This window comes from Notolepis coatsorum (assembly GCF_963971535.1).
Source record: "Notolepis coatsorum genome assembly, chromosome: 20".
NCBI lineage: Eukaryota > Metazoa > Chordata > Actinopteri > Aulopiformes > Paralepididae > Notolepis > Notolepis coatsorum.
In genome coordinates, this window is record NC_140184.1 from 47,186,017 (window position 1) to 47,198,082 (window position 12,066).

Genomic DNA, 12,066 nt, shown 5'->3' on the forward strand with positions numbered 1-12,066 from the left:
GGTGTTATTACATTTTAAAGTCCTTCTAAAGGAAAAGGTTATTACATTTCCCAGTGTTATTACATTTCCCAGTGTTATTACATTTCCCGGTGTTACATGCTCCTTTATTGGCATCTAATGGTGATGATATACAACTGTAGATAATTCAGGAAATATTGTGCAGGATTCTGTGCTGTTAATGTTTTCCCTTGGTGCATGCCATTTTCTGCGCGACATTCAGGTTTCTGTGGAAAGGAATCCACGAGTGTGGAATCCTGGGCGTCTTGTTTAAATAACCATTTGCCTTTGTGTTTTTGGTGAATTTCCAATATGTGTTTATCCATGATTATCTTTGTTCCAGAGGTATTCTCTCTCCATGGATACCAGCCTGCTTCTAAAATGATTGTCTATGTTCCAGAGGTATTCTCTCTTTGTGGATACCAGCCTGCTTCTATCTAAACTGGCATGAGTTAGTGTTCTTGTTATAGAGTGTTGTAGAAGTCTTTTAGCAGCCCTGATTGGAGTAGCCTATTTCCCCCGGCCGGTGATGTCTTTCTGTGAGGTCATATGGCCAGTGATGCGTGGTGGCCAGACAGAATAATTACCCAATTACTGTTCCATTGTGCAACGGTGCACACAGCTTCACAGCAGCCATGTCCACCACAGTACAGCCCTTTAAACAAACATATTGAGCAAGTAGTGGTAATAGAGCTATGCCCTCTTAGTTCCAGGAGAATCTTCTGGCAAAAATTAAGATTAGCTGGTTTTATCAGTGTTACCACCATGCAACATACAGTAGAAGCCTGCATTTATCAGATTCTATACATTTGATATAAAATGTACATATTGATGAGTGGTTTGCTGGGGTATCAACTTAATTTTGAACCACACATTTTAATGGCTGTTTCCGGATCTTAACAAGCATAAAATAAATCTATGAAACTGCTTTACAATCTTGAAGAATGTGGGTTTCTATTGCATGGTGAAATTATTGTAGCTAATCTTAATATTCATCAAAGGCCACAGCCATAGGGGAGAGGTTCGGAAACCTGAGCATTGTGGAGCTGTACAATAAAAGGATTTACCATCACCTCTTGACAGTTGACATGATCTCTGGATGGATACGGTAGTTGTACACCAGGGTGCCGATGATTATGAGCTGGTTGTGTGTGTGTGTGTGTGTGTGTGAGATAGAGAGAGAGAAAGAGTGAGAGAGAGCTCCACTTGGGTCTCAGAGAGTGATGAGCCATAGAAAGTATTGGACATGTAATCAGTGAAGCTTTTCATCTCTCCATTTGGCTGAAATCCTGTGGGGGGGGGGGGGGGCACAGAGCGTGGATACACCCCCGACCCCGCCGCCCCATGCCAGCAGCTACAGGGCCCAGTGTCACCCAAACACAAGAGGAGCTGATGCAACCAGAAAGGCTCCTCCAAACTAGATTACATTTCATATCAGTCTCCTTCCTTCGTAATCTACTCCACACTGCAAACAATCTTCTGGGGGCCTTTCTTTTGGCTTTGGAGCGTCAGACTGGCTTTCAGATCCTATCATGACTTCCCTTTATCCAGTTATGCGCCCCCTCCTCCTCTTCCTCCCTGGCCATTTATTTATGGCCCTGTTGAATATATTGTGCCAAACGACTTTGCTATAATATGAAAATTTGACCTCATCTGGCTGAGGTCATATGCAATGAACACCTGACAAGACGGCGGACGGTCAGAGCTTGAACATTTTCTCCCAGAGCCTTGTTGGTATGTGGCGCTAGCGAGGTCAGAGCCTTGTTGCTATGTGAGGGTGACCATATCGTGATTTCCAAAAAAGAGGACACTCAAGATACGATGCCTTATCATTTTAATATATTTAAAGTAGGGATGTTCAATATTGGCTTTTTTACCGATGTATCCGATATACTGATATTGTCCTGTCGTATAATCTTATACAATACCTAAGGTTATTTGCAGCACAAGGAGGTCGCTAACTGGAAGGAGGAAAAGGAGAGCGATGGAAACATGGTCTTCTCAGTTGACTTAGTCAGATGAGAAATAAACGTGCAGTCCAGACAAAAGGAACTATATTTCAACTCAACTGATTTATTTGCCAAAGGGCCAAGGGTGGATAAGGCATCAGTTGCACACAGGAATTAATTCAGCATAATACATGATTGTACAGAAGGTTTGATGAGGTTAATCAAAATAGCCCATTCACAGTGGCTTCCTTACCACAAGACATTGTTGTACATAAATAGCAGTCATGTTTATGCATGAAACAAGAATGTACTAAGCCATACACATGGGCACAACCTGGTCTAAGGTAGGAATTACATGTTACTCTAGCCAACAATAATGAGTCCATGATTCTACTCACATGTATACTCTAGCCAACAATAATGAGTCCATGATTCTACTCACATGTATAACAGCACATTTCTCTGGTGGTGTGGTTGGAGGCTCAGCCGGACCCCCCTGGGGACGGGTAGGTGGGCTGGCCTGCCAACTAACGGTACTGCTCTACTACTTATAGGTTTAAATGACCTCACTTATTTTTAAACTGGTTCAACCAATCACAAGTACCGGTCTTCTTTCAGTAAACAGAAGGGGGGGGCCGCCGGTGGCCCCCGTTGGTGTCTTCCTTCAGTGAACAGGGGGGGGTCTGGTGGTGGCCCCCATCGGTGTGGCCTCTTGATGAGTACAGAGGAGGGCGCTTTTGATGACCCCCCTCCTTTGGGCTGTGGCCTTCTCAGTTGGACAGAGGCCTGTGTCTCCTCTGAATGCATCAAACACTTCAACATTCCTTCGTGTACTATTTTGATTTTCCAATCTATATGGTTTGTGTAATGACCTACAGATCTCTCATATCATCCCAGTACAGTCATTGCTTCTAGGCTGATACCAGACATCATATAGGAGACCACACCAACCTTTATTTACCAGATAATATAACTGTGATAAATATACTAGGATTTTATAACAAGAGTGAAATAACACTATTACTTTCTTACTCGGGTGACATTCTAAATGGTCTTCTTCTTTGTAAGTTACCTTCTACATTGATATGGTTAATGTAATAAGTAATACCAGATTTCCTATATAAAGTATACTGACTTAATAGTTCCTTGGATGTGTCTGCTAGTTATCTGCTAGACCGGCTGTCCCTCTGCTAGTTAGAGTGAGCCACCGTTTCCTGTGGGGTGTGACTTCCCCTGCAGCCTTTTATGACCTGCAACTGTTGTTCTCTAATCCAGTCTTACCCTGAGCGGGGGTTTGTTTGGAATATCTTATCTAACACCAATAATCACTTTTGGCTAAGCCCTGCTTTTACATTATGGATTCTCTAATTATTCACACATATTAGTTATGAAATTCAATGTCAATATCACCACAGTCCAACTCTTAATTTCTGATACCGATATATGCAGGGTTCCCCCCCCCCCATAAAACGGAATAATTTCAGGCAATTAACATTACATATCCCTAGTCGTGGAATTAACACAACATTATGAATACTTTTGGTGCGGCTGGGTGGCGCAGCGGAGATTGCGCTCGTCACCAATGCAAGAGACTCCAGTCTCGAATCCGGGTGTCAGCATTGCCTCCGGCTTGGGCCGGCCGTCATACTAACTCAATTGGCAGAGTTAGCGGGTGGAAGTCGATGGGTGGTCATCTGGACGTTGTGGACAGCGACTCCTACAGGTCGGTTGGGGGACGCCTGCACAGCAGAGACAGGAAATGGCGGGGGTAGTGTGAGCCTCCCACACGTTACACCTTGCCAATGAGAGTCCGCGCTGGCAGGTGAAAAGATGTGACAGGCTGTCTCCTCGTGTATCGGAGGGGACACGTGATGCAAGGCTTCTATCCTCCCTACAACCGGCCAGTGGGGGGCATATGCGAGCAACGTTCAACACAGGGGAGGGGAGAATTGGCACAGCGAAAAAAGAAATAGAAAAAGAGGAGAAAAAGTGGATAAAAAAAATAAACCTATAACTAAATAATAGCTATTTTCAAGTCTTACTGGACAAAATAAATAACCAAAACAATATGAATTAATGCTCTAAATAATAACTCTTCTGTATTAGAAAGATTCAAAAGATATATCTTTGTATCTTTTCAATGTAATGTAAATTATAAAACAGTAACCTCACAAAGATACTAATTTAAAAGTGCACTATGCAGTTTTGGATTTGTAAATGTGCATAACTGTTAGTTGCATAACATTAGTGTACAAAACAAATTTAATACACACATAATCCTTAGAATGATTGTATCATAAGCATCTTATGTCATCATAAATCAAACCAAAACATAATTTTGAGGGATCAAAATAGTTATCAATTATTTTCTTTCTCTCTCTGTATAGCTGCATACTTCAATCAATGCTGTCAACTTTGACGTCAAACTCTCGCCTCACACAGCTTTATTTGTAATGTTTTTCTGTGTCCATGTGAGTTTTGAGATCTCCGGCACCTTTATTAGACACCGAAACATAATGGTCAAGCTTTGCATGTGTTGCACCCATTTGGCTCGACCGGGATGGTAAATTGGGAATTTTCTCTGCAGTTCATCTGTAAATTAATGTACACTTCAAGGCATTGTGAGCAGAATCAACACTGCTCCGTTTGCGAGTAGAATCAAATCTGTCCACTTCCTCTGTTTGCGTGTGATGTGATAGCTCTGCCCACAAAGCAGTCTTCTCTGGGATTACGTCACAAAACCCCACCGGACAGGCCGTGAAAAGAGGACATGTCCGGGCAAAAGAGGATGTTTGGTCACCCTATGCTATGTAGTGCTAGCAAGGTCAGAACCTTGTTGGTATGTGGCGCTAGCGAGGTCAGAGCCTTGTTGGTATGTGGTGCTAGCGAGGTCAGAGCCTTGTTGGTATGTGGCGCTAGCGAGGTCAGAGCCTTGTTGGAATGTGGCGCTAGCGAGGTCAGAGGTAAACAGGTAGACGTAGGAGACTGTGGAGCATCATGTTCCCTTCCTCACTCTTCCTCTGCCTTCCTCTCCTTCTCTAGCACACAGATTTATTGATATTGACCTTTCACTGAAATATAAAAATATATAATTTTAGCCATCTGTGAAGCTGACAGAGGTGGCTAAATTTGACGGCTGAAGTCCTTTAGCTGTTCATATTTTTCAGCCATGGCATTATTTGCTGCAACATGGATTACCAGGGACTCGACATTCGGGACCGTTGCAGGCATACATTTGATGTCCTCCACAGCAGCATCTGGTGTCACAGCCCTTCACAGACACACAGCGAACAATAGTCACCAATAATATGGGTGTCACACACAGCCCCCAGGGTCCACCTCTCATCTCCAACAGCAGCTGCGGGCCCAGGGGTGCAGGTGATGCCAACCACAGCAGCACTGGTACCACTCGATATGGATCTAATAAGCTGGTCATTTTCGGCGATTGATCGCATATTCTCTTCAAGGAAGCAGGACTCAGCTGATCCGATCTACCTGCTTGGAACATTTCAGTCTGGATTTTCTATTGACAGTTGGGGGAAATGGAACGCCATTTGTCTTTTTCCTCTTGAGATTGAGGATGTGGAGGACATCTATCTCCTCACATTCATGCTGATCGGTTTGGGAGCGATCGTCATCTGATCTGATCTGATCTGCAACAGCTGTTCTGCTGTTCATGAATGAATGAATGAATGAAAACTTTATTTAACAGATTGCAGAATGGGTACAATACAGTACGGCGCAATACACACAATTGTTAAGGGGATGCAGACCAGAGAAAAACTTTTGTCTTTTTTCACTATATTAAATTAGCCATTGTTTTTTATCCTGGCCCGCCAAGCAATGGCTTGGGGAAAATCTGGCCCGTGGCCAAACCTAATTGCCGACCCCTGACCTACGGCATCTTAGAAAGCTCAAACCTCAAACTCAAAATTACATCACGCTCTCTCTCTCTCTCTCTACGTTGTCAAACATGTACACTAAAGTTAAGTTATGTTGGAGTTGTATTGTGTTTGAGGGAAAGAAACCTCCTGTCCTGCTCTAGTTTTTATTTTCACTTTGTGCCGCTTGATTTTATTGTATTTCATGAAAAAAGTGTTTTTCAGAGATGGAAGTAACTTGAGAAAAGGTTTTGCATTTTTCTATTGCAGTTTTGCACAATAAATGTTCTTAAAATAAATACCTCTGTACTATGTGAAATATGTCCTAGTAAATTAGTAATACACGAGTACAGTAATAGCTGCCATACCCCTTCAGAAGCATTTATATAGACATTTTAAGATAAATGAATATACCGTGATATACATTTTAGACCATACCGTCCAGCCCTAATCAAAAGTCATGTTGGGGACCACGCAGGAGATTCTGACCGTGATAAATCATGATTAAAGTAAAATCGGGGCATCTTTCTTGGGAAGCTTGCTTCACCCCCCCACCCACCTCGTCCCAGCCAAAACAACATTCCGTGCTGAGGAGTGTGGAGTTCCAAGGCCAGGCACATACATGCGAGATAGGAATGGCAGATGCACTCCGGTGCTGGCTGCAGCAGACTATGCATACGCTGTCTCAGACATACTGTAGTCGACATGTGTCAACAAATGTACCTGTTTGAATTTATGTTGTACCATTATTACTGTAAAAATGTAATGATTGTGAAATGATTGTTTAATGAGACGATGAGCTGTATGTGTATGTCAGTGGAATTTCCCTGTGAGGGATTAATAAAAAGATATCCTATCCTATCAGCAATACCCATGTCATGGCAGGGACACCAGCAGGGCTGTTGACTCCCTGTAGTCTTCATAAGGGGGAGACGTCCACTGATTCTCCTGTACACAGCCTCTTTCAACAGCCTGTGGCAAGTGGAGGAGGACTTGACAGGTGGTGGTGGGGAGACAGCAGCAGCAGAGGGTGCAGGGTCAAGACCCGGTGGAAGAGCGACCCTCCCAGTATTTGCGGAGGGAGTTGGTACATCCTCTGCCAGGGTTGAATAGCGGTTTGACAGCTGCAGGTGAGGTTGTGACTTCAGAGTGGCTGGACGGTATCTCAAACATTGTCATGGTGATGGTCTGAAAGGATATCAACCATCATTTAATATCCCATTCGATTAGTTTGTTCTCTCCTCCCGCATTTTGGTTTGACCTACTTACTCTGCAGGCTAAGCCAAGGCTGTCTGGCCAAGTCTGTTTTACACACAGCTTGGTTTGACCTGCCGACCTTTTGACCCCGGACCCCTCTCCCCACACAGACCCATGCACACACGAGCAGATCTCCTCTTGCTTGCTGCTTGCGTCTGACGACTGGCCGGCTCACATGCACGAACGCATGTACACATACACACTGATAGAAAGTTCGTAACACACACCCTTACACACAAACATACACACAGATAAACACACATAGGATTAATGGACAGCATAAATTCATGGACTGCCTTGGTTAAGTATCACAAAGTGTCATAGTTAAAGACAAATTACTAAAGTGAGGACACGACCCCAAGTCTGGTCTCGTACACACTGATTCAAAAAGCATACACAACCATGTACACACCGTCCAAATGCGGGGGACCCCAGAGGACACTTATCGTTCAGCCCCCACCCTTACTGGAAAGCCCGTATTGAAAACAGCCCCTCCTTCTACTCATGTTCCCGCGTAAAGTTCTTTGTCCTCAAGTGATGACGCGACGACTATCAATCATCCAGTCAGAAAAGAGGTGTGTTTAGCTAGTAAATATAAAAGTGTGTCAATGTATTCTCGAGACCACCACTTAGCACTTGCTCGCTCCGTGTTTGGAGGTGCATGCATAGCGTGGTCCGGATTATGGTCTATTTGTGCTGTGAGAGTTCAGTAAACTTTACAGACTGCCATCTGACTCTTTGTCTCATCTCTCTGTTCACCTCGCCGACATTCAATTAAAAGAACCCAGGGTTAATTTACAGTATATCTTGATCCTTTTCAAGTGGAGGCACCGTAGTTAAATTTAAAGGGCTCGTCCGGAGGAATAACCTTCCAGGTCGATGTTAACAGATGTAGCCAGCTAGCAGGCTGACTAGGCCAATCTAGGCAGTACTCATCACCAAACACGAGGTACAATAATCCTACAATACAACAAAGTACTAATCGGAACTTGGAAGCCCGAATCTAAGAAATGCTACAGGCGAGCGTTAGTTAGGTAGCTAACAATAAGTCGATAGCCACAGACGAGGGGGTACACAACAAACAACTTAATGGATACAAATAAACCTTTGCTGATCATCTTTTTCATCTTTGAACAGTTTTTGCCACCATTCTGCGCCGTAGGCAGCAAAACAAACTGCATTATCTGCTAAATCTATCTTTCCAGTTAGAATTGTAAGCAGGCTTATACGATATCGTTTAAAAAAAATCTGGCCTCCTGGCAAATATTGGCAAAATAGGTGGACTAACTATTTATCTTTGGTAAATGTAGCCTGTAGGGGTGTAAAGGTACATGTATCCGTACCGAACCGTTTCAGTGTGTACCGTACCGAACGCGTGTAGTTTTTTGCCAACACACTTGGGTTCCGCGATCTGATTGGCCACGCGTTTAGCTGGATAAACCATGGCCACACCCAGCTCGCTTCCTGAAATAATTCTCACAGTCTAGATCCCATTATACCATTCTGAATTATGTTTTTGTGCTTCGTTTTTCTAGAGGGGGCTTTTGAAATGTAAAATAATAGACCTAAAATGCTGATACTAAATTTACTTTGTCCTAAATAATGCACATTATATATACGGCACTCGTGAGGTGCGATATACACATTATGTGGTTATTTTAATAACGTGCAGCATTGCAAATGTGAATCCCGCAGGGATGTTTTTAATGAATGAAACCTATCGCTCTATTCCTTTTTCCGCTGTGGATGTTTAACGGAGCGCCTGGATTTTGTTTCATTCAAGCATAAATTGAAGTCTTCATGCGTGGATTGTGGATATGAATTACGACGAATCTGAATATGTCGATTGTTGAATTGTCACTGTCACTCACACGTTATTGTGATATTGTAACCTGATTAACACTTTGAATGCCAGCCACGACATACACGTGTTAACAGCCCGCCCCCTGAATGCCCAGCACGACAATTCGTGTGATTCATTTTTTATTAGCGATCTGAATTCATATTTCATCAACCGAGTCTACCGTTGGGAAACCAGCCTCATCAGGAGCTCAGATGTGAAAAAAGCGCCCCAGATGGTAATGCACCCTTTTGGAATGGACTCAATGAAAATGGATAAGAAAAAAAAACTCCGGAATCCACATTTTACTTCTCACGCATGTAACCGGAGATGATCCCAGTCATTGTGGAGCCTCAGAACAGCGTGTAATATGTCTTTACAGTATGTAGCGATGGATCAATAAAAGGATCGATTTTTGGAATGGCAATCAATAATTGGAATAATCTTTTTGGATACCATCTGATCTCAGGTAAGGAATCTATTTTACCAGTCTTAGGATAATCAGACCTGTTTTTACGGAGATATAAGCTTTTCCCCTATGTTTGATATGGCTGTTTGGCTGTGCGAGCGATCAGGAAATATATCAGAGCAGATATCAGATCGCCTATATAGCGTGCATACGTACACATATACTATCGATAATCTAGCGTTTATTTGAAAACAATTCATAAATAGGCAGAAAAATTAGATATTTTTTTGTGTATTCTAGAATATTCCATTTATTATGGAATATTTTAATTTTCCTTGAAAACGAGGGCTTTTCAAGATGCTATAAAACGGAAATGAACCGATAAAAAAACAATCCGCTTCGACAATGTTGACTGGAAAATGAGTCATTGATAAGCGACGGGCAGATTAGACACATAATTTAGCCATAATTTAAAACATAGATTAGAACTCTTCTGGGTCTTGGGATATTTCATATGTTTTGGCTAATTTTGATTTAAATTGTATTTCAATTGTATAATTCCCATTTTAAAATGTTTTACCATGGTATGTTTGGTATCTTTTTTTTCAGCAAGCCTCACATATATGACCTGACAGTTAGTTTTCATATTGTATAATACTGTATATACTGTATACTGCATAATGTACAACACAAAACACAAAATCGGATTGAGAAAATGTGTTATTTTAGTATGAACCAATGCAAACATATCAAATCAAGGATATAAAACAGTGGAAATGCACCCTCAGTTAGCATATTTACATAAACAAAAGAGAACAGATCAGAATTCAATTTACAAAGCATTATTTTCTCCATACACAGGTAATAAACACAGACGAAATTTTGATTCTCAACTGGAAATGATCACCAGCATGCTTTTTTTTAACAAAAAGTCAGTAAAGGTAATTTTTTTTACAAAAAAAAGTATAAAAAAAATGTTTTACAGTAAAAAATAACTAAATAATTAAATTGTGGGATATTCAATATACATATATACAGTACACATATGACTAGAGTGCAGTCATATAGAGTGCAGGATGCCTGAGGCGTATCCAAAAAAAAATTGCACCTGTCAAACTGTAACGCCTTTTGACAGGTGTTACCTGTGTATACGTGGCATGGGGGTCTAGCTGCGGTCCTGGGGGTCTGCACGGCATGAACCGGAGGGGCTGGATCAGGATCACTGTCGGTTTTCCAGGGCGTCTGATCTCCTGCCTGATCTCCTGCCTGATCTCCTGCCTGGGCTGGACGTCTTGGCCTGGCCTGGGTTGTCCTGCGTCGGACTGGAGCAGGCTGCTCATCATGTCTGCACATAAATGGCACACACATTGTACATATAAGACACTGCTCATACAACACACACACACTGTATATACACTCAATATTCCATTCTGTATATATTGCGTACAAAGTCTGCAAACCTAGTAATAAGGGTTAGGGTTGGCTTGGGCACGCCCTGCCCCCCTAGATGTCCCAGGCAAATCATTGCTGTAGACAATGACATGTAAAAATACATTATTTTCAACTTTTATGAACAGAGTAATAACTAAAACAAAAGCACTAATAATAATAATAATAATAATAATAATAATAATAATAATAATAATAATAATAATAATAATAATAATAACAATAATAATAAGTCTCACCTGTCTTGGTTAGCCCTCCTTCCATGTCTCACTGAACTGGTTGAAGGCAGGGCTTCTGCTCCTTGCTCCTCCTCACTGGATTGTCAACGTTAGCACATGGATAGCTCAAACTACTACTACTAAAACGTCTACTAATACTACTACTACTGCTACTACAACTACTACTACTGCTACTACTACTACTACTACTACTACTACTACTACCACTACTATTACTGCTAGTACTGCTACTACTACTGCTACTACTACTGTTATAAAAGTCGAACTACTAACTACTAACTGTCCGACAGAAATTATCTAGTGGACGAATTGTGCAGGCTTGTTCTACTCTTTTTTTCTGGCAGTAACTTCCACCTCCTTCGTCACTTCCTCCCAATCTTTTCCGTTTCATTCTAACACAAAAAATGGCCAAGATATTGATAAAAATGTAACGCATGTAAAATTATATCTGGCACATTTTACGCGTGCATAAACGTTTATTTAGCATCGAATTGAAATGATCCTGGTTGTCATTTATTGGTTTATCAAGACAAAATAAAAAGTAGCGTGTAGTTTCAAGGCCACGTCATAATGCCACGCCGAGAAAAACCCGGAAATGGACTACGTTTTCGGTACAGAGCGTCACAAACTGATGACGTCACTTCATCACGGCGCCGTGAGCCGCGACCGGGAACCGTTAGGCGATATTAACGCTAACATTGAAGTGGATGGTGGGCATTCAAGCACTAAATCGTGCGCCCCCTGCTGGGCACTGAAAGTGTTAATAGTGAAACTGTATATAGCCTCCCTCCAAGCCTCTCTGACACGTTATTTCCGGGGTCAAGCCTTGAAAACTTTGGGAACCATGTATTCAGTGATGCGTTGCTCATGGGACGAGGTTGCACCAAAGTTTTGTGAGCAGAAGCGCGTACACGTACGGATGTGCACATGTGTGCACTGATAGTTTTTTAGTTCATTGATTTAGTCATATTTGTTGTCAATATCTTATGTATCTGTGCACCTATTGTCTCCCCATGATGCAAGCTGTAGGGCCTGGGCGTCTCTC